This window comes from Papio anubis, chromosome 19 (genome assembly GCF_008728515.1).
Source record: "Papio anubis isolate 15944 chromosome 19, Panubis1.0, whole genome shotgun sequence".
Classification (NCBI taxonomy): Eukaryota; Metazoa; Chordata; class Mammalia; order Primates; family Cercopithecidae; genus Papio; species Papio anubis.
In genome coordinates this window covers 29,804,534-29,831,745 of record NC_044994.1, presented here as the reverse complement: position 1 = coordinate 29,831,745, position 27,212 = coordinate 29,804,534, and positions in this window count along the sequence as shown.

Sequence of the window (27,212 nt, the reverse complement as noted above, 5' to 3'; positions counted from 1 at the left end):
CTGCTTTCCGCAGTGACTAAACTAATTTATATTTCCAACAACGGTGTATAAGCATTCCCTTTTCTCCACAGCCTCTCCAACATCTGTTTTGTTGGTTTTTTTGACTTTTTAATAATAGCCATTCTGACTGGTGTGAGATGGTATCTCATTGTGGTTTTGATTTGCATTTATCTGATGATTAGTGACAATGAGCATTTTTTCATATGTTTGTTGGCCACTTGTATGTCTTATTTTGAGAAGTGTCTGTTCATGTCCCTTGCACATTTTTTAATGGGGTTATTTGGTTTTTGCTTATTTGTTTAAATTTCTTATAGATTCTAGATATTAGACTTTCGTTGGATGCGTGGTTTGAGAATATTTTGTCTTATTCTGTAAGGTGTCTGTTTGCAGTGTTGAGAGTTTCGTTTGCTGTGCAGAAGCTCTTTAGTTTAATTAGGTCCTATTTGTCAATTGTTGGTTTTGTTGCAACCGCTTTTGAGGGTTTAGCCAAAAAATTCTTTGCCAAGGCTGATGTTGAAAAGGGTATTTCCTAGGTTTTATTCTAGGAATTTTATAGTTTGAAGTCTTACATTTAAACCTTTAATTCATTTTAAGCTAATTCTTGTATACAGGGAGATGTAAGGGTCCAGCTTAATTCTTCTGCGTATGGCTAGCCAGTTATCCCTGACCAATGTATTGAATAGGGAATTCTTTTTTTTTTTTTTTTTTTTTTTTTTTTTTTTTGAGACGGAGTCTTGCTCTGTCGCCCAGGCTGGAGTGCAGTGGCGCAATCTCGGCTCACTGCAAGCTCCGCCTCCCGGGTTCACGCCATTCTCCTGCCTCAGCCTCCCGAGTAGCTGGGACTACAGGCGCCCGCCACTGCGCCCGGCTAATTTTTTCTATTTTTAGTAGAGACGGGATTTCACCATGGTCTCGATCTCCTGACCTTGTGATCCGCCCGCCTCGGCCTCCCAAAGTGCTGGGATTACAGGCGTGAGCCACCGCGCCCGGCCCTGAATAGGGAATTCTTTACCCATTGCTTGTTTTTGTTGGCATTGTAGAAGATCAGACGGTTGTAGGTGTGTGGCTTTATTTCTGAATTTTATATTCTGTTCCATTTGTGTATATGTCTGTTTTTGTACCAGAAATGTCCTGTTTTGGTTACTGTAGCCTTATAGTATAGTTTGAAGTTGGATAGTATGATGCCTCCAGTTTTATTCTTTTTCCTTGGGATTGCATTGGCTATTTGGGCTCGTTTTTGGTGCCATGTGAATTTTAGAAGAGTTTTTTTTTTTTCTTTTTTTTTTTCCTAATTCTGTGAAGAATGATATTAGTAGTTTGATCAGAATAGCACTGAATTTTTAAATTGCTTTGGGCAGTATGACCATTTAATGATATTGATTCTTCCAATCCATGAGTATGGAATGTTTTTGCATTTATTTGGGTCATCTCTGATATCTTTCAGTTGTGTTTTGAATCTCTCTTTGTAGAGATCTTTTACCTCCTTAATTAGTTGTATTCCTATTTCGTTTTCTTTGAGGCTTTTGTCAATCTCCGTATTGATGGGCAGATGAACCTTGGACCTGAACCTTCTGCACCTTCAGATAAAACTTCTCAGAGGTAGGGTATACAATCTGTAGGCCTACTCATGAAGGACTTGGGAAAACCAGCTAGGACACCATTTTAACATGAATGGATGGCAGAGAGGACATTCTAGGAGCAGACAGTAGCCTAAGTGGGAGTATCTGTGGCCCATGGCAGAAAGAGGAAGCAGTCTGGTTTTGCCAGAAAGTGAAAACTATGCATACAATTCCCAAACATTTGATCATGGTGTTATGATGACTTATTTGCCCTGCATCCAATGGGTCTGGCAGATTATGAGAAAATCAGCTTGTCTCTCTGGATAAGGCTCATATTCTACTCTGAGAGGACACTGAAAGAAAACTGTGGAAAATCTAGATGGTTTTCTTAGATTGCCAAATCAAATAATTTGCAATTTAAAATGTATATCCCTCCAATGCCTCAAATAATCCAAATTTAATTTCTGATACTGTTCTTAATCTTCAAGAAGCTAGAAGCCCGGTTTGTCAGAGTGAATTACTCAGGTAAAATAAACAAAATGACTATTAATGGGTAGGAAAACAAAAACTGGAATTCAGCAGATGGTTTGCCCACATGTAGACACAGGGTTTCAAAGAAATTCTGTGCATCATTTCAAAGAGATTCTATGCTTGTTTGTTGGAAATGACCTGGGGTGGTTGGGAAATGATGTGGGGCTTGGATCAATATAGACACAAATCAGTTTTTTAGTGTTTCCAACAACTTGTGACCCTCCATCTGGGTTGAGACTATACAGAACGATTGTGGAAACAGAACAGTTCTCTATCTGGCCTGACCTAGTGACCCTCTGGAAGTTCTCCCATAACTAACTCTAGTCTCACAGGTAAAGGAGAGGAAGGACAATAAATAAAACCAGGTTTGTAAGTAGACCCCTGGCTGGTATGAACACCTCCCCTGTGTGGCTAAAACTGTAATACTGCCGGAGTCAAAGAGAGTCCCCTGAAATGAATTGCCGTGCAATTTATTGTATGTCTCCAGCTAAGTCTCAGCAGATATACCAATCTCCAGCCTGGAGAATGAGGCTTCCTTATTAATGTGGGCAGGCTATAATACGGTCGCCCCTAGTCACTCATCAATCCAAATTATTTGATATGGTTTTAATTAGTCCATACAAGGGACCTAGTAGTTACTATAACTTGACTGTAGAAAGAGGAAAAATCAACTCTTTGTTTACTTCTGGTACCCCAGACACATGAAGACACACCAAAATAACTGCTATTTATTTTACAAGATGGAAAAAATATTGACTGCCCTCTGGTCATAGAAGGCATTTTCTTTTGGGATTACAAGTGCAGAGATGAATTAGGTACACTTAGAATCAATATCTGTTTCTCTTCTTGGCTCAAGATGGGATTTGTCAAAATTCGAGAGCAGCTTCTATTGAGTGTCAGCTACAAATCCTTCCACTACTGAGTCATACACCTATTCAGGTTGAAATATAAAAGGCAAAGGGCTTTTTCAGCTACAATATCTGGGGTCAGGATGCTGAATTGCTTCTCAGCCTTTTCCTTTAATGAGCTTTAGTTTGATGAAGTGACCTTACTGGCAGAGAATGGAAGGGAGTAAAGGGTCTGTGCTAGCAAAGGACAGTGGCTGCTGGGGATGGAGGAACATGCAGGTAGAAGGACTGGGAGAGAGGGAGAGAGGAAGAGAGGGAGGCAAGTGGCTTGAAGAAACTGTGGATGAACTACTCTGGCCAAAGATATGGTGGCATAGATATGATAAAGATCAGTGAGGCTAGAGTATGGGGAGAAATTTGCTTTAGAGTGCCTAATTTTTAGGACTGCAACAATTAACTAAGGCAGTGTTCAATATATGGCCTATTCCTGAGGACTTCAAACTTGGAAGATTTCCCTTTGCTTGGGTAGAGGTTAGACAATAAGGTTGCCAGAAATCCCGCAGTGAGGAGGGTAGAAAGAATTCTTAAAACTATTTCAGGCATCCCCAAAGCAGGCTCTTGGAGGTTTGCATTTCACAGCCTAGGACACACATGGCCATCGGCTAGTTGAAATAGCCCAAATGCAGAAGGAACTGCTTGTATTTGGGAATTCTAAACACTCAAGACCTACCAGGAGTAAATGTGTCTCAGGTGGAATTAGGAAATAGAAGAAAGAAAAGATAGTGTGTGTAACCCAAGGCAGCTAGCCTTTTAGACAAGGAAGCAAAGCCAACCACAATGCTTTATAGAAAAAGGCATGATAAATACCACGGAGTGATAGAAAACAGTCCGTGAGAAATCAGCAGGGCTGCCACAAGTGCTATGGAAATAGCACAGAGAAGAAAGCCATGTGATGCAAGGTAAGAAGTTATCTGTGAGGACCCAGGTCTTGAGCTGGACCCTGCAGTAGAGAAAGAATTTGGTAGTGTAGACAGAAAGAGGTAGGCACTCTGAGCTAAGGAAACAGCTGAATAACAAGAGATGAGGAAGGAAATTGTCAAAGTAGAGGGGAAAGCAGCACTGAGGTATCGCTGGGGGCATAGAGAAAATGAACTGGGAAGAAAAAGAAGGCACTCATACAGTACCTATACTAATGAACTTCATCTTCATTTATTCTTCAAACTTCAGTTTTCTCTTCTTTAGAATGGGGACAATAATGCCTACTGCATAAAAATAAAAATGTTGAGGAATTCAACACTGAAATGATATATGTAAATTACCTACCGCAGCTGGTGGCTCAATATATTAAATTTTTCTATTCTGCACCTACCCTCAGCTCAGGGAAGGAGACTAAATTTAATTCTAGTGTTTTCTTATGTCTTGTGGTCACCTCTAATGAAAATCAGTGGTTGTTTCGCTGGCACATAATGATATCTGAGGGGGTCTTGACACCTAAAGCACTGCTAATTCCTATCCTGGCTGATTTCAGACTGCTGTGCCTTTTGAAAATCTTACGTCTGATTTTTAAATTTTCCTTTCTCTCTCCCTCTGTTGGACTATCAGCTGCCACTTTCTGATACTGCCATTTCTGCCTGTGTGGATACTAATCTGCCAAAGACTAGGAAATCATTGTGAGAATACACTAAATTCATGTAACCTTGAAAATAGGAAATAAAAATGAAAAAGTCAATCGGGAAACCTCTATAAATGTTTTTCTTATGTAAATCTTCACATGTGGCTAATTTTTAAAAATATTTTCTGAAGGGTAACACCAAGAGCTTTAGGCCCATTGATACTCAATATGCTACAATAATAAAATTGCACACTGTAACAATCAAAGCGAAGCTTCTGCAAAACTGTGAGGGTGGCTAAGTTGATACATCCCTTTTTTGCATTAGTCACCCAGCAGCCTAATGATTTAGGCTTCTTTCTCCAAAAATGGCCCTCAGACCTCTAATTCTATCTAATTCATCTAATTGAAGAATGTCATCAATTAAATATGGCACTACTCAGATAGTCTGTATCTTAATAGAGATATCTTAAGTTGGCAAACAAGAGTTCTACTGGGGAATCTTAGACCTTTGAAGTCGGTGAGATTTTTGAGGGCAAGGAACTAGAAGGACCCTGTTAAATCTCAATAGGTAGTTGGCCTCCTGCCTGCCTTGTGCAGTCCTGACTACTAGCGAAGTGACTAAATCATTGTAATGCATGCCACAATGTTGCTGCTTAATAACACACGACTGTCAGGTGTTCCAGGGGGATCTATTCTTTTCCTTATGTTGGTCTCAACTTCCCCAGATGGATACCATGATAATTTCCCTTTTTCATGTCAAGAGTATGTCCTAGAAACAAGTCATTTACTTTCAGAGCAGGGTTTGAGATTCTTTGGAGACTAATGCCATCTGAGGTTAACATGGTTTCCTGGTCTCTCAGCTGCCTCCTCTCTAGACAGTGAAATTGACTAGGGCATTTCCAATTGAGAAAGACATGTATTTGGGTTAGATTTAACCATACAGGAGAATTAATATCAAGCAGCAATGGTTCACAAGTCAGCTCACTCCTCCTTGAAATTTCAGCGACTGGAAAAATTAGTCTCCTGTTTCCTTTTCGTTCCTTTTTTTAATTATAACTTGCTGAGGCACTAGCTAATACCCTTTAATCTCTTTTAATAACTACCCTATCCTCGGTTTCTCTAAGCATCCTTCTCAAGCCATCCACAAATCCAAGAATGCTCTTAAGATTGACTGACTGACTGATCTCTCAGCTCTGTTGATTTACTGAAGCAAGGTCTATTCCTCCAGTCTCAGCTCTGCAGGGATGAAAGCAAAAACAAAGATATGAACCCTTTTTAGACCCAGGAAAGGGCCACCCCTTAGGAAATTTGGAAGGTAGCCAAGTGTGTCTTTAGCCACCCTCATCCCTCATTTCCTGAATGTTTTATCTCTCTCAAAGCTCACATGTCTCCTGCTAGCATCTTCTCCATCCTCACTTTTTTCTGGGGCCTCGTAGTTAATAAGCTCTCCTTCTCATGGGGAATTTACATGTCCAAAGAAGACAAAGGCATGAGAAACACATCTCTACTGAAGAAACTGCAGGCACCATGTCAGGTCTTCATGGAACAAAGCTATGGCAGTTAGCTCAGACAAACTCCTACAAGTCACAGTAGGTCAGAAGCCATTGAGTCCTTCTTGTAACACTCAGACCATTCTGGGTGAATGATGTCAAGCTTAAAAACGAGCACCCATGGCTGGGTGCGGTGGCTCACGCCTGTAATCCCAGTACTTTGGGAGGCTGAGGCGAGCAGATCACGAGGTCAAGAGATCCAGACCATCCTGGCCAAGGTGGCAAAACCCTGTCTCTACTAAAAATACACAAATTATCCGGGCATGGTGGCACGCACCTGTAGTCCCAGCTACTTGGGAGGCTGAGGCAGGAGAATTGCTTGAACCTGGGAGGCGGAGGTTGCAGTGAGCCGGGATTGCACCACTGCACTCCAGCCTGGTGACAGAGTGACACTTCATATCAAAAAAAAAAAAAAAAAAAAAAGCATGGTGCCTGATCTCAAGCTGCTTGCCATCATCACTGCCCTTCTCAACAAAAGGTACACATTTAATGAGAGGCTCTGGCAAGACAGAGGGAAGCAATGATGCAAGCAATCAAGTATGTATTAAAGCATTTACTCTGCTTGACCCAGTGGGGCATAAAATATAACCTAGAAGACAAGACTTTCCACATGTGACATAAGAGGAGGACAATAGGCAGTGTGTGATCAAAGCTATAGTTCAGGAACTAAGAACCCAGGAAGGGGGATTACTGAAAATCCATGTAGAAAGGGAAAGTTTCATAAGCCTTGAATAGTGCTGAGAGACTAGAAATGAGTGAGAAAACAGGAGTTTTTAGAAAAAGGAGAGCGAGAGAAAGAGAGAGGGATACTAGTATAAACATGCAATGGGGAGAATAGGAAGATCAGCCTCGTTGAAGCAGACCTGGTTAGAAATACAAGTTTGATACAGAATGTGGATCCCCTAGAGAGATGCTTTAGATTTAGAAGCCGGCAAAGAAAGTGCCAAGTCATGCATCTATATGATACATATTTGTTTAACCAGCAGATATCCCTCTCAGAAGCTAATTCAGGCAGGTTCTGCCCAAGAGAGTCCAGAACATGGGTACTTCCAGTACCAACCATTAACTCTGCATGTAGCAATTCCATGATTCCAAAGCCCTCTTTGCAGTTCTAAGACCGTTACTGGATGGTACTTCTATCGGCGACACTTCGATAGAAACAACAAAAGCTACAAATGCAAGCTACATATGTAATTTTAAACTTTCTGTTGGCCACATTTTTAAAAAGAAGAAAAAGGTAAAATTAATTTTAGTGTACTTCAATGGAATATATCCAAAATATTATCATTTCAACATGTAATCAATATAAAGCAATTATCAATGATTCATTTTTTCATACTAAGTTTTCAAAATCCACTATGCACTTTACACTTACATATCAACTCAGACATTCCAAATGCTCAATAGTGCATATAGCTAATGGCTACCATATTGGACAGCTCAACTGTAGAGTGTTGCCAGTCTTCAGTTTTAGCCTCTCATGTCGCTGCTTCCTTCAAAGACTAGCCTGGTAAAGTACTCCATCCTAAGGTGCAAAGAGCTAGTCATTATTTGCTATATCAGTCCCTTTAAATAGCTTTTATTTTTATAGTAGGAATCTGACATTCACCCCAGACCCAGTGGGTAGAATCCTGCAAACGAAATTCCCATTATCTTCTGAAATCCTCTCAACTCCAAAAGTCCTACCACAGGTTCTTCTCCACCTGTGGTTTTGGAGGGGCTAGACTGCTCTCTGTGTGATCAGAGGATCTTCCTAGGAGGGCTAGGCCTGTTTTTAACCTCAAGATGATCCTGAAGCACTCAGAATGCCCAGTGTCACATAAACTTGTTCACCCCTTTCCTCTGTTTAACAGCTGGTTAGCATGTCCCTCTGGCCACCTTCTGTGACCCAGGACTGATCTTCAGTCTCGTAAGCTAGTTTTAGAAATGCCCTAGGGCCCAGATCTGAAAAGCAGTGAACTCTGTACTAGGGCAGGGAAATAGAAGCTCACTGCTTAGAAGTAGGTACTAAAAATGTTGCCTGCGCTGCATTGGAAGAAGGAAGGTGGTCTGACTGTAGGCCTGGATACTTGCTGGACAGACTACTCCAGGAGCATCATGGCTGAGGTTGTAGATGCAATGCTTTAAATGGGATACTGAAAAACATTAGAGTGAACACACACTGGCCCTAAGGCAGAATCTTTAAAAGGAGACTGTATGTAGAGAGCTGTGACTGCTTGAATTTGATCCCCTGCTGGGCCACTCACAAGTGGACTGACCTTGGGCAAAGTAGTTAGTTTCCTAAATCTTGGTTCTTCAAAGTAACCTGGGGTTATAAAGGCAACCTCAGAGGACTGTTGTATAGAAACACTTAACTAGGTGCTTTGCCATATAGTATTTTCAATAAAGATTGGCTGTTAAATAAAAGCTGAATGTTAGATAATAGATAAATAGGTAGATAGATATAGATAGATAAAGAAAGACTAACAATAACCCAGCAGACGAGAAAGGGACAGAGGACTAGACAACAGAGGATATGAACACAGGACATGCACATGCAAACACATGCTTACTCATGCACACACATGAATGCACACATATGCATGTAGGCACTCACACATAGGCACGTACAAGCAGCATGTAAGCACACACACCCACAAGCATGCACACATGCACATGCACATCTGCCTGCACAATCTTTCTCTGACATTCTGAACCTCAGAAAGTTAGCTCGGGTCCCCAGGCTCTACGCCTGTAGCCAATAGTCTCCAGCTTCAATACGCACCCTGTCCTTGTGACCTCATCAAGTAACACTGCCTCCCTTGTGCCCTGCCTCACACTCTGGAAGAGGAAAAATAAAACTGTGACTTTATCGGGAAAAGAAAACCTTGCCCTCCCTCCACTCAATGTGGCAGACATTTGACTCCCTGACCACATGATCTCATAGGAATGGATTATGTTGCTTGTGTAGAAAATACTGTATCCCCTCTACAGAGAGCATCCAGAGGTACTTAGTAAAGACAGTAAATTATTATTGGTTGAAAGGCCTTGATGCCCTGGAGTAATCAAATTCTCCTTCCTCACTCACTCACTTCAGTCGCTGCATGAACCATGTGTAATTAATGCTATGACTAGATTTGTTGCTACAATTTATTCCCACAAAATGTGGGGGAGTATGTAAGGATCTGTATCAGAACCGCATAGCAAGAGGCAAGATAATACACTACAATGTGTAAGAGAAACCAAGAGAGGCAATTCAACAGGAAATTACTAGACCTACTAAGTTTTGGTTGCAAGGAAGTTCACAAGAAAAAGAGGCATGGTAGTGACCTCTAGAAGATTAAATGTTCAACCCATACAAATGAAAAAAACAACACCAGTAATATGATACTGCCTCTATTAAGTCTGGGTGGCCATGTTGTATGCTTCCCAAATACCTGCTTCTGTGCTAGGTATATATTACCTAGCTGAATTTTTTCAACAAGGTCAGTTAAATCATATTATCCCAATTTACAGATGAGAAAAGTGAGAATTAGAGGATTCACTCACTTGCCCCAGGTCACACAGCTTCATTGAGAAACACCAATGCTCCTGAATAGTAATGGCGCCAAAATTCCAGCTCACGTTTTGAACCCCTAGAGCCCAAGTCAAGGCTGGGATTCCTCCCAGCCACAGATCTGCTGGCTTGTTTATACAAATCCAGTTGACCCTTCCAAAGCCAGCTCATTCCTTGCCTCCATCATGAAGTCTCTAAACTCCACCTTCTCTGACGTCTTGCTTAAACATTTTCTTGTCTAACATATTTAAGTTTTGTTTCTCCAACTAACCCCAAAGTTATGTGCACATCATGTCAAAAGAGAGTTAATAGTACCTTGCCGCTATTAATACTAGTGATATTAGCCAGTCTGGAAAATGTACTGCTCATTTATTAACGAGATAATAGAGCAGTGACTCTGCCTTCTTCCTCAAAGTATTGCCAGTGCCTGATGCAGTGCTCAGCTTAAGGCATACATGAAAAAAGTTAACACATTGTCCAAAATGAGCAGGGTAGTATGCAACGCATGGGCATAGCTAGGGGAGGTGTAAAAACTAAATCAAATACCCCACTTGCCCTCAAGGCACCCTCAGTAAATATCATTTATGATGTAAACCAGAAAGTGATAAGTGCAGTAACAAGAATGAGATCCAGAAAAGGGAGAGGGTATGAGAACAGACCAGCACTGGCACTTAAAAATATGAGGCTTAATTTAATCAGTTTACAGTACCTGGATCCTTAGCTTTTTAAAATGTTCCATTTTACTTAAAGGTGTCTGCATCAATAAGTACAACAGATTTGATCTCGAATCTATAGAGTTCCCAATAAGGAAGGGAGGGACAGAAGATATTTTGATTTGACTGTGGTGTGATCTGTTTTTTCTTCTAACTTCATTTCATTTCTCAGATCAAACCATATCTCTCTCCCTGTCATGACGAGTTTCCCAGTTCCACCTGAAATGATGTGAGTAAATCATAAGTGTACCTTGAATGTCCCCTATGGCTGGTCACTCACTGGTCCCTAGATTGGTCATTGTACTGAACTTGTCCTTAAAGTCACATAATCAACATATTCACCTTTTGAGAGGGGATGTTGGCTCTGCTCTCCCTCCATGTGTCCCCAGATGTGGGAAGGGAGCATTTTTCACATTGTGTCTTGTTGTCACTGAATCCTCTGTTTGTTGCTTTTTGCATTTGTGTAGCCTCCTACCTCCAGCTGTGGGGCTCCCCGCAGTTCATGGGTGGCTTTCCATTTGCCTTCAGTATCCAGATCCTTGGCGGTCATCACTGCTGCTGCTTCCAGTGGTGGGGCGCTAAGCTTTGGAGCCCAACTCTGGAACTCTCTCTCTCTCCCTGTTTCTCATGGCCAGACCTTGTGGAAGGTTCCCGACAGCAATCCGGTGCTGTCTCCTTCCCAGTGAGCATTAATCCTTCAGAAGCACTGGGTCAGGATAGGTTCGAGTGCAGCTTCACACCACCATGCTGGTGTTCCACACCACCCTGACAGATGTCCTTCTCTTTGATGGGCTCTTTTTATCCTCTCCATTGTTGACTTATATCAGGCAATACCCCCATGCACAGGTTATGTCTGCACTTGCCTGATTCCTAAATGGTGTGGCCAAGGGACCTCAAATAAGCCATGATACTAAGAATGGCCTTGGCTGCCTGGGGCACACAGAGGCCCTCCAAGGGTGGGAGGTACTGCCCAACCCTGTGTATTTTCCTATGCAAGTTCCAGAGTCACATTGCGAAGAGTCACTCCTACAGACCAAGGGAGGAGAGAAATTTCTAACATGACTGGATTGTGAGGTGACCATTTCCTTTTCCTGCTATTTATTTTGTATCCAAATGCATAAGATAACAAAAAGATTCAGTTGACCCTCCTCTCATCAAATACACGCAAGGTAAAATGACATGGGTGATGAAGGGGGTGACTGATAGAAACCTGATAAAGACCCCCAGTACTTTCATTAAAGACAAACTTCATTAAAGTCTTGAGAAATAATTATTACCAATACTAATAAAAATAATAAAGTTAGTAATTACTTTCTACATGAGTGCTTCCTGATAAACTATTAGTGTTGTTTACATAAAATCCATCCATGTGGTTCATCTAGACTGGGAACTACTGTTGCTGTGATCAAGTTCTTTCTCTTGAAGGAAAAGTGATAGACAGAGATCTGGGGAGGGGTGAGAGCTGTGGGATTAAGTCTAGCAGAAAACCAGGGCAGAACCTCCAAGAGGAGCACTGAATACAATCAGAGAGCCACAGAAGAACCTGACTTGCTCAGGATGGAAGAGCTAGAGGAGAATTTGGGTGGATTTGAGGCTGAATTGGTTTAGGGTTCAGGAAGGGAACGGGTTTGTAGAACATTGAATACAACAACCCAAACAACGGTTTAATATTCTTTCTAAAACCATTTCCCAGATGCTCCATGAACAAGAGTTACTCAGGAATCTTGTTCAAAATGTTAAGTTCCTAGTTCTCACCTCATCACCTGCTGAAGCTAATCTCCAGTGGTGGAGGCTGGGAATCTGTATTTTTCAAGAAATTCCCCAGGTAGGCCTAACATTCAGTCTGGCTTGGGAACCAGTTATTTTAACACCCTCAGTAAACTCAGCCCAGGCACAAGGACATAAGAGCCGAAGGCAAAATACTCCATCTTTTGACCACTCTGCTTTGATGTATCATATAATGAGCCAAAATGCATCTCTCAATGACCATTGCTGGGTTCTGCTTCTATTCCTTGGGACTTCACAAAACAAATTAAACTCTTTTTTTTTTATGATTTGTCATTTCATCCGTAAAAGAGCCAAAATGTCTTCTCCATGTAGCCTTGGCCTGATTCTGCCAGGACCAGGGCTTTGGGCTAGCTTTGAATGTCATTTTGGAACTCTACTGAATGGCTGGAGAAGCCACAGCTATTATTTTAAGTCTACGTCCATGTACACATAACATCTTCTGGACCTGGAGGCTGAGCTACAGTCTACAAACTGGGCCTGCTCCTATAGGCTTTTCTTGTTTCTACTACTGTTTTTCCTTTGTTCCTCCTGTATTCTTAAAGTTTCTTTATTTCAGCTTCCCAGAAGCACAACTCTACAGTTTTGCACATCAACAAAAGAGCCAGAAGAGACCCTCTTTCTGCAGATTCCTCCTTCTTGCTACAAATGGACAAGTGGACCGTTGCCTCCTCTCTTCACATAACTACTCTTGGCTTTCTCTTCCACATGAAGCAAAACCACAGGACAGTGGATGTGGGCTAGCTCCATGCCACTGGTTATAGCATTCCATTTTATTCCTCTAAGGCCAGCTTTGGCATTTGGTAGAAACTGTACTTAATTAGCATATATATATGTACTTAAAAAGTGTTCCATGTTCTTTGGTCCAATATGCCAAATATATTTAATTTCAGGTACTAGGTACAAGAGCATGAAAAAATATCAGTTGTTAACACGAAATTGTCTTTTATGCCACAGTTTCCTTGAGGGACACTGAAAGGATGAAGGAGTTATTGGCTTGGGTCACTTATCCCCAAACTATCAAACCTCACATAGCCATGCCGAGGTGCGCAGAGAATGGTGTGATTGCTTTATCATGGTGTTCCAAACTCCAGGCAACTTTTCAGACACAGGAAAGCCAACTAAAAGGATGTGATATAACCAGCATGTATTTGTACCACCGCACTGCTCAGTGTTTAAATGAATGTACATCATTTGGGTCATATGTGCTCATACTACATAATTCTTTTTATACTATGACAGCCAATAACTTGAGTAGATGATAAGATATCTACAATGTTTTCAGAAAATCTGGAGAATTTGAACTCAGAATTTATATTCTGACAACACCATATGCTGCTTGCACCTGAAATCCAGCCTTGCTCCTCCGTGGCTTGGTCTTTCTTCCCTGAGGATAGTGCCCTGGTGCAATCATCTCCTTGAGGCTTCTGCCCCAGGCTGGCTGGCTGTACCTCTCACCCTGCTCGTGAACCTGATGAACAGGTTTCTGGTTTTCCATTGTGATTTCTTAATCATTTCCTATGTGTCTCCAAGTCCCTATGCAGCCTTGCCATCTGCAGGCATCCTAGTCCCAGGGCACCTGCTTGATCCTGACTTGTCTCTCTCTGACCCATGAACCCTAACTAATTTCATGGGAAAGAATTTAGGAAAGGAGAAAGCAAGAGTGTACCCAGGTTAGGCCTTGGATTGTGATGTACCAAAGAGTGCTCAGAGACACCTGGGTTCAAACCTTATCTCTGAAAAACACTGGCTATGTAATCTGTAAGACTATAGGCTCAATACCATCAACCTCATGGGATGGATGTAGAAATTAAATGGGATAATATATTTAAGATTAATGGCAATCAGGAACCTCATAAACATTAATTTTTTCTCCTTCTCTTTCTTTTACCCTTCATGTACATTCGACTTGAGGAATGAGAGCTTGTCTCTTCCTAATGTAGCTAAATGCTCACACCTTGCATTATATAATACTTTGTAAAATACAAAACACATTTCAGAGGCCTTTCACCCTCAAAGTTCTTCTATAAGTGGGTGGAGTAGATGTAATTATTTTCATTTTTCAGATTAAGAAATGGAACCTAACGGGGTTAAGTGATTTGCCCAAGGTTCCATACTGTGATCTCTTGAGTACAGACAATACATCTTCTTAAGAGGTTGCTAAGCAATTTGAATATCTGATAGAGGAACTACTGCTAGTCATTCCACACTCCTAACAGGCCTAGCATTCCTTAGGAAATGAGTTCTTCTATCCCAGCTCAGTTCCTCTGAGAGCTTGCACAGAGCAATCTGACAAATGAATTCCTATGAAGGTGCCAGGGGCTGATAATGGCTTAATATATTAACATTCCACAAGTATTGACATTTTAACAAAGAGAAACTCTGGACAACACCTTAATGCAGGGAGAGCAAATAGATTTTGTCCCAAGTGCCAGCTCTGATCAATTAGTAGTGGACTCTCAGCATTGTTTTAAGAGACCTTGAGCTGTGTCTGGGCTCAGAGGAAAGCCTGTGTGATCCATTGTCAAGGCCTGCCATAGGTGTGGATGGGACAGGAGAGACAGGCTTGCCACTCGGACCCTCCTCCTCCAGCTCTGATCCTGAATCCACCAGACAGCTCCAGGACAGCAACCTCATCTTCCACCTTCCCCACTTTGACCTACTCCCTTCAAGAGCTGCTATGTGAGGTAGAGATGACAAAATGAGGCTAGGCCAAGTCCCCTGCGTGAGTCCTATTACCTCCTGAGTGTAGGTTTTCTCATGATGAACACTAAATGAGATACTAGATGCAAAAGCACTTTGAAATGATAAAACACTATTCACATACGACAAGGAACTGCTATTAGTCCAGATACCACAGCCAGCTGGAGGGGTGGGAGTCTTCAGGCATTCTCAGATGGCTCCTTGAAACAGTGAGTGACTTATTTTGCCAGATTGAGGAAGAGGGTTTGGTTTTCTAGGGTCACCTTCTTCTTTGCCTGTCTCTTCCCCACTCCTTTCAACCCTCCAGGAGATGAGCTAAACAAGCTGCCCCAGCAGCATTTCCTCCTCCCTCCTGAGCTGGGTATTGGCGTCATTATCTGAATATCAGCAATAACAGATAGGAGTAGCAGATACCGATGTTTCATTACCTTTGGCGCCGCTGGGGATTGCTGTCCGGATATTTGGATTCATGTGGCTTTCTCTCTCTGAGACTGACTTTGAAAAAAAATAGTGACTTTGCCTCAACAGGTTAACCACTGCAGGCCTGGGGGATAGAGCCCCTCTGGCCTTTGTCCTCTTTTGGGTTCCATCCCGGGTCCATGCTTGGTGTCACCTGGTTCTGTACATAGTAATGCCAGGCTCATATTCCTGGAGTCACTTAATCACTTGCATAAACATATCAACCTGGCATGTAAGGACCTGCATAGCCCTTACCTGTCTTTCCAAATTATCACATCTTCTCCTTGTAACTCACCCATCTCTTCCAGAAAACTGGGCTATGTATTCAGCCCCATAAAGGTCAGCCACATCCTCACTTCCACAGTTTCCCAGGCTGTCTGCTATCCCTGGCTTCGAGTCTCCACCTGCTAAGTGTCACCCTTTGCTTACCTCACCCTTTGTTCACCTCAGTTGGCACCTTCATGAGGTCCATAATAGCTCTTCTCAATCATGGGTCATCTTATTTTCTTTTCAATATTTAATAATCACTAGCATCTATGGGGGTACATACAAAGGCCCTAGACTATGCTTTATTCCATATCCACAGTCTCAGTTAATCTTCACAATAGCCCTATGATTAGGCACTACTATTAATCCAGTTTTATGGATGATGAAACACAGGTCAGAGAAACAGGGGATTTGCACACAACAAGGCAGACGGTAAGTGCTACAGCTGAGATTTAAGCCCAGGCCTCTGTCTCCAGGATCCATGCCTGGAAGCCCTACACTCCAGGGTTCATCGAGCCTACCCCTAAGCCCCAGAAGCATCTGTCTCCTGCTGACATGGATTATATTCTTCTGAGTGTGAAAGCTCTTTGTGGTCTTGTCTTCATCCCCTGCCTTGACTATAAACTCTTGTATAACCAAGAGAGGTCATATCTTCCTTAACTTTATCTCCCCAGTGCATAGGACATGCTGAGGACCTCTCTGATTTAAATTAACCACCCTCTCATCCCAGTCTATTCTCACGGGCTCCACATCCTGAACCCACCTCCTCACAGCCTAATCTGCTGATATGTTTCAGCCAGCCAGTTCTTCCTGCAGCCTCCCCCAATATCATGTTGTTTTTCCTGCATGCTCTTTATTTTTGCTGTGCCATTTACACTCCCCATCCTGAATCACTCTGTCTTTCTCAATTTTCTCCAAACTTCAAAGCTCTACTCTAAAGGTCCACCTCCTTAGGAGAACCCTTCCTAACTATTATAGGTCACATTGGTCTCTCCCTCCTTGAACTAGTAACACATATATAGATCATTCCCCAGGTCCTTCACTAATTGATGATTAGTAATACCTATCCTGTGCTGAGTTACATAGTAGGCACTGTGGAGATATTTTAAAAGTATGGCACATATATAGCCCATGGATTTGAAAGGTCAAATACTGGTGAAACAAGGATTGCTCACATGAAAAGCTAATAAAATGCCCAGTCACTTAAACGTGTCAGGTGGAAAGTTCAGACAAAAATATGTGCTAGGCAAAGCAAAGTGGCCCACATCTATAATCCTAGCCATTTGGGAGGCCAAGGCAGGAGGACTGCTTGAGCACAGGAGTTCAAGACAAGCCTATGCAACACTGCAAGACCCCATCTCCACAAAATAACAAAATAAATAAATAAATTACCCAGGTGTGCTGGCACATGCCTGTAGTCCCAGCTACTCAAGAGACTGAGATGGGAAGATGCTTAAGACAGGGAGGTGGGGGCTTCAGTGAGCCATGATCACGCCACCGCACTCCAGCCTGGGTGACAAAGTGAGGCCCTGTATCCCCAAAATAAAAATAAAAACAAAAATATGTGCTAAAGGAGATCCAAGGAGGATGAGAGCACTGGGCATTCTGGTGGTTAGGCTGGAGGTGACCTGGAGGGAGCAAGGTTTGGAGGATAAGTTTAATCTGGGCAAAGAGAAAGGAAAGAGGAAATATCACAGGCAGGGCAATAATGCAATCAATTGATGAGATTATAAAACAAGAATGACTTGTGAAATAGGTGATAAGAAGACAGGTTTGATGGGTGGGAAAATTAGACTTGGAATGAAACAGGGAAAATCCAAGCTACTGAATACACCTATGCAATCCTAGCTTCTATGTAGGCCATCTCTTATTCCATCTTTGATTCTTCCTATGAGACAATGGAGTCCAAGGATGGGAATGTGGCTTGGGAAGGGCAAAGCTGGGATAAAACCTAGATCTCCTACATTCCAGGTCTGTGCAAGCAAGTGGAAAAAGCCTTTAAGCTGGACAGTGCCACAACACCTTGGACCAGCTTGCTGATTCTCAGTCTTATGTCAGAAACAGTATGTCCTAGTGTTGCAACCATATGTCTTAAAGACTATGTGTCTCTGACAACAGCCTGGTGGCTACCTTGTTCACTTCAGCTTATCAGAACTTGAATTTCTTCATCTACTGGGAAAAATAAAACCAAAAAAAAAAATGTTTAAGGGTAAGCCTAATTCCAGGGTTGTGGTAAAATTTAATGAGATGGGCTTTTCTAGTGCACAGCTCAGTGCCTACCACAGAGGAAATTCTCAACATAAATCATCTTTTATGTGAAATGGGGGTTACGGTGCCTCTCCCAAAAGGATATGCAGTCTATGCAATTAAATAACAAAGAAACCAAAACCAAGGGTTCAGGGGACCAGGAATCTATTCCAACTTGAATCTACAAGTGCCAGCACAGTGTCGACCTGCCAGCCACAAATGTGGAAACCTGCACTCTCTAGCCCAGGGCACAATCCATCATAGATATTTAATAAAGGTTTCTGAGCTGAATTTAATTGGATCCTTTGTTTAAGATTTAAAAGTCTGCCTCTGAGAAGAGGCTGAATAGAACATTTCTTGAGTTTGAAGATTGTTAATTCCAGTGGTCAGACTTGGCCTGATAATTCCCATAGATAATTCCCTAACTATGTTGTCCCTCCTCCACTGCTCAGGGAGTTGATTGAACATGAAATCCACAGCTGTGGTTGGGGTTTCCTGGGAGTTGTCAGCAGCAATTACTTCCATGGGATCCAGACTGCCCAACCCAGACCTACAGGCAAGATAATGAGCTTTAGGATTTCAGAAGGAGATCCATCTCCCAACCACATCACATGCACTCTGTGTGCCAGATAGTGTGTACTGATATTCAGACCCAATTCTACCCTACTTTGCTTCCCTCTATTTCTGAGGCTGAAAGCCTGGAAACTGCCACCCAGAATCCTTGGCCAGCATAGACTGCCGTGGAGAGGCACTCACTGGAGATTAGAAGGCAGAAGGTAGGGGATGTCACGCTCCTCCCGACTCTGTCAACAACCACAGGGAACTGCAGGCAATGGAAGGCTCTGGCCATATCACTGACGGTTTCAGCATCAGGGCTTAAGCTTGTGGTTTTCTTCTGGCAGCAAAGGACGGTGATTTCTATGGCAGCAATATCTGCCGGCTGTGGAGCTCCAGCCAGCAAGTGCTGCTTCCTGAGTGCTGAGCAAAACCACGTAGTCATTGTTCTCCTTCAGCCATTCCAACACACATGCAACCCAAGTGCCTGTATTAAATCCTCACCTGCTTGAAATACCTAGAGTTTTCTGTGTTTTTGCCACTGGACACTAACTGAAATACCACTGAAAACCTTCTCTCAATTAGTATAGTATTACATAAATAAACTTTTTATGCTACTAATGATGAATAATAAAAAGTTTAGCACTTCTAAGAGTAAGGCCTTCCTAATCATAGGCTTAAAGGAACACAGTTCTGAAGGTACTTCAGACTGAAGTTCTGAAGGTTTCCTTCAAACTGACATGTGATAAGGGATGTTTAGGCCAACAGGTTCTTCCTCATGTATTGATCAAGCAGGACAGAAATAGCCATCTGCAAAAACAATGTGAATGGTTAGCCACGAAATGAATGGCCAACATTGAACAGGGCACCATGAGCAGGTGCCGCAGTGGCTGCAGATTATGAAACAGAAAGGGAGAAGGCAAGGAAGGTTCTACAGCCCACTGAGAAAACCATGTCCTCACTCATTGGGTTGGTCCAAGAATGGCTCATCCACTGTAGCACTAGCAGGCCTCTGAAGCAAGCAGTAGCCACTGGGGAGCAGGGGTGGGATTCTCTCCAGGTCACCCCTGTAGCTGAAATCAATAGAGAACACCAGTGCCCAACTCTGCAGTGTCCAGGCCAACTCCTATGCAATGCTTAGAAAGAACATTTCTTTCTTAACTTAGCGTTATGCCCAGGTCTCTACCTCCTTGGCAAAACACAACCTCAGTATGCACTGGGGGTTCCTCTAAGGTGAAACTGAAGATCTTAGCAGCATTCACAGCTTTGAAACGATGTGTGCCTTAAAGTTATTGCTTTTTGCTTTGTTTTGTGTTCAGAGAGAAAAAAATAACAACAACAAAAATTCAAACCTTTAAGAAATCTAATTATATGTTTGAGTTATAGACTAGTTTTTGACAACAAAAAAAATTAACGAAAAAGGGGGCTCATTAAGAGGCTTTTGTCTCCAAAACAAGTGTGTTTTCGTAAGCCATAGAGCAAGCAAATTCTAATTGCTGGCTTCATTATACAGAAAAGTCTAAGTGTAACAATCAGAAGCCTTATTACACATACATAATTGAGTTTCATTGCAACTTATGAAAACATAAACTCTCTTAAACACACTTGCAGAAAATGTCGCATCATCAAATCAACACTTTTATTATACAAAAGTAATTGTGTTTAAAGACACCAAACATATGTTACTTATACAAAAAAAATGAGTTGTACTATGATTCAGAAGTCTAAATCTTGAATCTAAGAGCAATGTTTTGTTTGCAAATGCAGGGTAAAAAAAAAAAAAAGGCAAATTAAAAACTTTACTAATGAGATGTAAGGGAACTTCCTTTGGAAATATTCTACTTTGGAAAAAATAATGAACCGAACTCTCCAATTCCTTTTTCTGGTCAGATCTTCCATGATAATACATTGCTCTGTGCCTTGCTCCTTCTAAATCTATTTCTCATCCTGCATCTTCATGTTTTTCCTTTTGATTTGAATTCTTTCTCTATCCAGTCTAAGCTGTGATCATTTGAATTTTTCTTTTGCTAACACCAGTAGTTTCTTTGCCCCTGCAAAGTTCCACCATTCTCACCTGGTCACGCCCATCACTCAGTTAATTGCCCCCTACTTCCTACATTCTTTCTGGGCTGATGGGCCCACCAGGAAGGTGTAAGCTCAAATCCAGCTGACCCTTAATGGTTACCCTGCAGCCCCCTTGCTTCTCCAGGCAATGCTCCTTCCCAGGGCAGGCAACAGAATTTGTGGGGCCTGGTAGAAAAATGAAAATGCAGGTCTCCTTGCTCAAACAGCAGAGGAAATATTTTTTTCGTTTTTCCAAATGTTTGTATTTACTATTTAATATCTTGCTCCCTCCATTATAGGAATACAGCAAGGGAAGTGCAGACCCCCACAGGCACCTGCAGCACGTGGGGTATATGCCTAACCCCCAACTCCTGGACCGAGGCCTCTAACGTAGAAAGCAGCAGTGGTCAATGAGTGGGAGCAGGGGACAGAGAAACCATCCTGGGGAGGTGGGACTCCACATGAGCCAGGTTCCAAGCCCTTGGTATGTGCTGTCTTCCCCCTGGACTCACTTATAAGACATAATTCAAAGATAAAATTATTAAGAATTTCAAATTGCAACCACAAATTATTAAACTCCAATGGTTGGGCCCTGTGTGATTGCACAGGCCACTGGCCCTTGAGGCTGGCCCTGCTCATCCCCATTCTCATTACAGGTCAGGATTCCTATCACAAGCCTCCATCCCTGGGTACCCTTCCCTCACCAACTGCACAGGCTGCAGATGAGCTGACCTGCATTTCACGGGTAAGTCAGCAACCATCCCAACTCCTTCCACTGCTCCCCAGCCTGCCTCTGAAATCACTGCAAGCCACACAGCTCCATCTCTTTTCTCACAGAAGAAAAAATTTACGCCTCATCCTAAGACAGGCCCTCTCCTGCCACATGGGGCTCAATCGATCTCTTCCTGCCATCTCTGAACATCTCCTGCCTCAGTGTTCTGTTCCTCCTCTGCCATACTGCTAAGGGCTTCACTGAGACTGGCACACATGCCTCCCTACAAATCGGGAGAGTGTGTGCTCTTTTTATCCTCATTTTGCATTTGAAACTTAGGAGTTTAAAGAAACTCACCCAAGGTTACACAGATACTAAGAAGCAAACTACCATTTGAACTCAGACTCCAGAACCTAATAACACTTAGCTAGCAAATCCTCTGGCATTTTCAAAATCCTCTTTCTTCTGGCATCTTTCCCCTAAATGGACATTTTCTCTTAGTCCACATCCAAAGACAACCACGAAAAGTCAAATAAACACAAAGATTGCCAAGTTTTCATGATCCAGCTGAGTTCAGATGTTCCCCTTTCTTCCCTTTGCTACTGCACTTCTTTACATCATAGCATATGATCCCTGCCACCGCTTTCACCCTCCATCGCTTTTCCTCATCCACACGTCATGGAGATGTCTGCCCCTGGTTTCATCAGTTAGGGATCCTGCATTTTGGTGGATACTTTTTCTCCTTGACCTCTCTTCACCCTAAAGCACTGGTGTCCTACCTGTTTCTCAGCATCCGCTCATCCTTGGCAAACTTGGATCTCATTCTACCTCTGTCATTCAGGCCACACCCAAATGGCAGTCCCTAAGCTACACCCTTTGCCCTCTTGTCCTCTGACCTCTTACTAGGTAACTCCCAACTTTTGTATAGGTACCTCCTAGATGTCACAAACATGCATAATCTCACACTTGTGAGAAAGTCAGAACAATAAACAAATTAGGTATAAATCAGACACTTCATACATATCATCCTCTTGAATCTTCACCTGCTCTTCAAATAATAGACATGAGTCAGCCTGATGTGGTGGCTCATGCCTATAATCCCAGCACTTTGGGAGGCTGAGCAAGATAGATTACTTGAGCCCAGGATTTTGAAACCAGCCTGGACGACATGGTGAAACCCTCTCTCTATTCAAAACAAAAAAATTAGCCAGGAGTGGTGTTACACACCTATAGTCCCAGCTACTTTGGAGGCTGAGGTGGGAGGTTTGCTTGAACCCAGGAGACGGAGGTTGCAGTGAGCCATGATTACACCACTGCACCCCAGCCTGGGTGATAGAAGTTCTCAAAAAAGAAAAAAAGAAATAAAAGAAATAAGAAGTTTGAAGCTCAGGACATCTAATTTCTCTCTGCACAATCATTCTGCTAAGCAGTCCAGAGCCAGGATTTCAGTCAGGTCTACTGATTCCAAGTTCATCTCCCACCACTGCCCAGGTACCACTGCATCTCTGATGTGTCTGTCAAATTTCACGGGTAGATTTCTGACTTTCTCAGATTATATCTCACATAACTCAAAGTTAAAATACCAAGATTTCACTAAAGTGCTATCCCCCCTGGATTTCCTATCTTAATTAATAGAATAGATATGTGACCATGCTTTTTCATTCCCTTGTTCAAAATTCCTGAGGGGCTCCCTAGTTCCCTCATGATAAAGTTGGAAATTTTCCTCCAGGGCATATAAAGTCCTCTGTGACCTGGCTCTTGTCTGCCGGTACACTGGTCTTCAATGGTGCCTGCTGAAAGCATTCAGATGTTGCAGTCAGATTGCAAAACCCCAGTACATCATAGTCTGTGGTTCATCCAGTCTTTCATTTGACAAGTAATTATCTATTGAGTGCCTACTATGTGCCTGGCTCTGTTCTGGGTACCTTGGGCTATATCCATGGGGGGGAAAAAAAACAGCAAAAAATCGCATTACCTTTGACCTTTCAACCTACCAAAGATAGAAAAGCAGACAACAAATGAAAACTAATAGTAAATCATATAAGAAGAGGATGAAACAAACAGAAAAGGAAAGCAGGGTAAAGGGGAGTCATGAGAAATTTTGTGGTTTACAATTAAATGGCAGGCTCAGAGTGAGGCTCATTAAGAAGGGAAGACTTGAGCAAAGACGTGAAGGAGTTGAGGAAGGGAGCCATGCTGCCATCTGGGAGAAGAGTGTCCTAGGTAAAAGGAACAGATCATGCGAAAGTCCTACAGTAGGAGTGGGCTCCAAAGAGCCTCAAAGAAGGCCAGCTGTGACTGGAGCAAAGTTAGCAAAGGGAGAGTGTAATAACAGAGGAGGCTAGAAAGGTTAAGGGGGCCAGGTACTGTAAGACCTTGGATATTGTCAGGACTTTGGCTTTACCCTGAGTGAAATAGGGAACCCTTGTAGGGAGTGACCTGATATAATTTACATTTAAAAAAAAAAAAAAAAACACTCTGACCACTTGAATGGAATAGACTATATGCAGGCAATGACAGGAACAGAGAGCCAGGAAAGTAGCGCCATGACCTGGGCAAGAGATGATGGTGGTCAAAACAAGAGTTATAGTAACAAAGGTGGTAAGAAGTGGTCTGAATGTTAGCACATAATGTCCCCCTGGCCTGTAATGTTCTTCCCAAACCATCCAGGTGGCAGACTCATCTGACTTTCAGAAACATTCTACTCTCTGGGAAATCTTCTCAAACCTCTTATCCTTGGCTAAATTCAGAGGTTCTTCTATTTTATCTCCCTCTGAATTTTCATAATACTACAGATATTTCATTATTAGAGCATATATCTGTCTATGTCAAAATTACTGATATTATTGTCTGTCTCCCAACCAGAATGTGGGTGTCTTGAGGCCATGCTACTTTACACTTCTTTGTGTGTTCAGGATGCAGTCTTCATAAATGCTCGGTAAAGACTGGTGATTGAATGAATGACATAAATGTACACGGTAAACTATCTATCGCCATCTAGACACTAAACCCCAGTGTCAAGAAATTTAGACACTGGTTAGTTCTCAGAAGACTAACACTCAGCAGTAATCATCTACACAAGAGCCCTACCAACTGGGGAAGGATAACATGACCAAAGAGAAGTCCCACCATCTTTTCTTCAGCCACTGAGTGAAGAAAAATCAGGAAGCGATTTATGTGTAAAGTAACTGGATGGAAAAAGGCATATGTCCTGATCACCACCTATTCACTCTATTGGTGGGAAGGGAATGTCTTGTACTCAGTAATATGAGATGGCAACACAACACCTACAGGGGACAGATGAGCCATACAGCAGTTCCTTAGTCACATTTAGCCACAGCATCTGGGAGCAGGACACCACACAACATGAAGGACCAAACAGGCATTGCACTCAGGAATAGAGAGAACAAGCAGGGGCTCTTGGAGACAATTTTTGTAGTAACAAAAGGATGAAGTGACCCCCAGTTTCCACAAGTGGATGTAATTGGCTTGTTTGAATGATTTCATGGGTTGACCTGGTGGTCTACTGCTGGTCCTGCTAATTAGGGAACTTAATAGAAAGGTTTTCCCACTAAGTGGGGGTCATATCTGATGGAAATTCATGGTTAGACCTTTGGAGCTCTATGAGGCTCAAAGATGTGATGCCAGCATTTAATATTGCTCACATTACAACATGGAAGCAAAAGAAATGTTCAGTTCTAAGACTGGAGGAGGAAGGATCTAGAAGAAGACAAAATTAGGAATAGTTTGCAACTTGGGGACAGCACTGGAATACGGGGTTATCACTGATGCAGTAAATACAGAATGTTACTAATAACAAAAGATGTTCTGGTAACAACATATATCATAATACAATTCCAGGTCTAGATGGATAAGCTAATTCTAAAGCACACGAGAAAGACACCTCAGGAAGACTACAAATATATTGCCTGCCTTCGTCTGAAAGTTCCTGGAAAACTGAGCTGAGCTGATCTAGCAGTGGGGAAAATGTGTGGACTCAACTGGTGGCTGACACAGAACCACCTAGAGAAAACCTATTATGTATTTTAATACTATATTCAGAGCAATATTCCTAGAACACAGAACTGCCACCACCAATGCATTCATTCATTATCAACAATGCTTCCCCACTGCTGAACAATAAACTCTGAACTCCTGAGCCTCTTGGTGAATACCCTAAAGAAGCCAATTCTACTTACTTAGCCTTAGCTTTTATTTCTCTCCTACAAGCACTATCCTTTGTCAAGTCCCACTTTCTTTGTGAAAGCCTTCCAATGTAATGAGGCTCACAGTTATGACTCTTTTGGTAATTAATCTCCAGCTGTAAGAAATGCTTACTGGGTATCAATTAGATGTCAATACTGTGCTAGAAGTTGAAAATACAAAGAGATATGAGATAAGCTCTTACCTTCAAAGGCCTACAAATCTGACTGAGGAGCAGAACAATGCAAGGTTGAAGCAAGTAATGCAGGATGAATGGTAAGAAGTGGAAAGGAGAGATCACTGTACTAATGTATTTCTAATGTAAATTGGGGGCAAACAGACATATTTTACTTGTTGTATCTCAGTATATATGGTACAAAAACAAGGGTACCATCTTCTACTTTTCTAGAGCCAGCACCTAACATTTTTTTTTAGGTTGACTGACTGACTACACAATTCACTTATATATTGATGTTTGCTTGCCCCTTGGGAATCTTCTAGATATGTCTATTCTATTCTCTAATCATATTAGTAACTTTCAAGTTAACTCATCTTAAAAGGTCTTATTACCCTTGGGAAATTTAGTATCACTAACTTAATATCCTACCTTTTCATGATGGAGGTAGGTATTATTACTGCTATAATTAAGACCATATTAATTATATTTTTCTCAGTAACATAAATTCCATCAGACTCCAATACTGGGGGCTGTGTAGCTGTTTACGATATGGGATACGAAAGGCATATTTTTTGTAGCCCCAAAAGATTATGCCCAGTTGGACTCCTGTAGTGGCTAACACTGGAAATCAGTCTCATTAGATAACACCACTCTTGCCCATGAATAAATTGTTTCTGGAATGTGAATGCCTCTGGTACAGGTGAAACCAAGTCAGCAAGTTATTTGTGGACTTGGGATTTTGTTTGCAACCTTTTTAAGATCTTCTCCTGTGTACTGGATGTTGTGCTGGGCATCATAGGGATACAACATTGATCAAGTTTCATTTCCTCCTTTCAGTACATCACTATCTGGTTAGTTGAAGGTCTTTAGTTACCTGGCCATGCAGTGGGTATTTACAGGGCAGCAGCACATAATTAAGTGACAATTATGGAGTTATTGTGACAAGAAGACTTGGTTTAAAAGGGCTGGAATCCAGCCTAGATTTTGTCATTAAGCCACTGTGTGACCTTGGGTATCACTTGCTTCCAAAGATTTGCCCTGGTTCTGATGTGCTTTGCTTCCATTGGGTGATTCCCAGCTTCAGGAGAAGTTCAGAATACCCTCAGTGATATCAAGGGAAGCAGACATCAGAGCCTAGTATAGTGCCTGACACACAGTTGATGCCACCATCTTAGCTCCCAACTTTATCTAACCTCAACCCCAGAAGGACTTTTTTTACTTGGAATCACTATCTCCAAAGTAGAATGGGAAAAGGAACAAAGGTGAGCTGGAGTAGCTAGAAGAACCTCAAAGATGATGGGGCATGAGGTGGACTTCAAGGAGAAGGTAGGATTTGGAAGGAGTGGGATGTGGGGGCATGGCAGGTAGGGCAAGAGTCATAAGAAAGCTCCCCTTAACCTTACTGTCAATAATTTTTATCAGACATAGACCTGTGTATGTGATGGCTTTAGATACCTTTTGGAACTCATTAGCAATCATGCCTTTAGCTATGACAACTTAGAGGTGAAACTGTCAGCATCACAGACACAATCTGCTTCCTATGATTGTGCCCTTGTTTGCCCATTATGGAAACAGAGGTAAGGATTTGCCCTGAAGGTACAGCAAGGCATTAAAACCCTGAGACTTGATCCTATGCTCAAGTTTAGCCCTTTGGCTCCTACTACATGTGACAGAGCTGCTCCAATATGAGA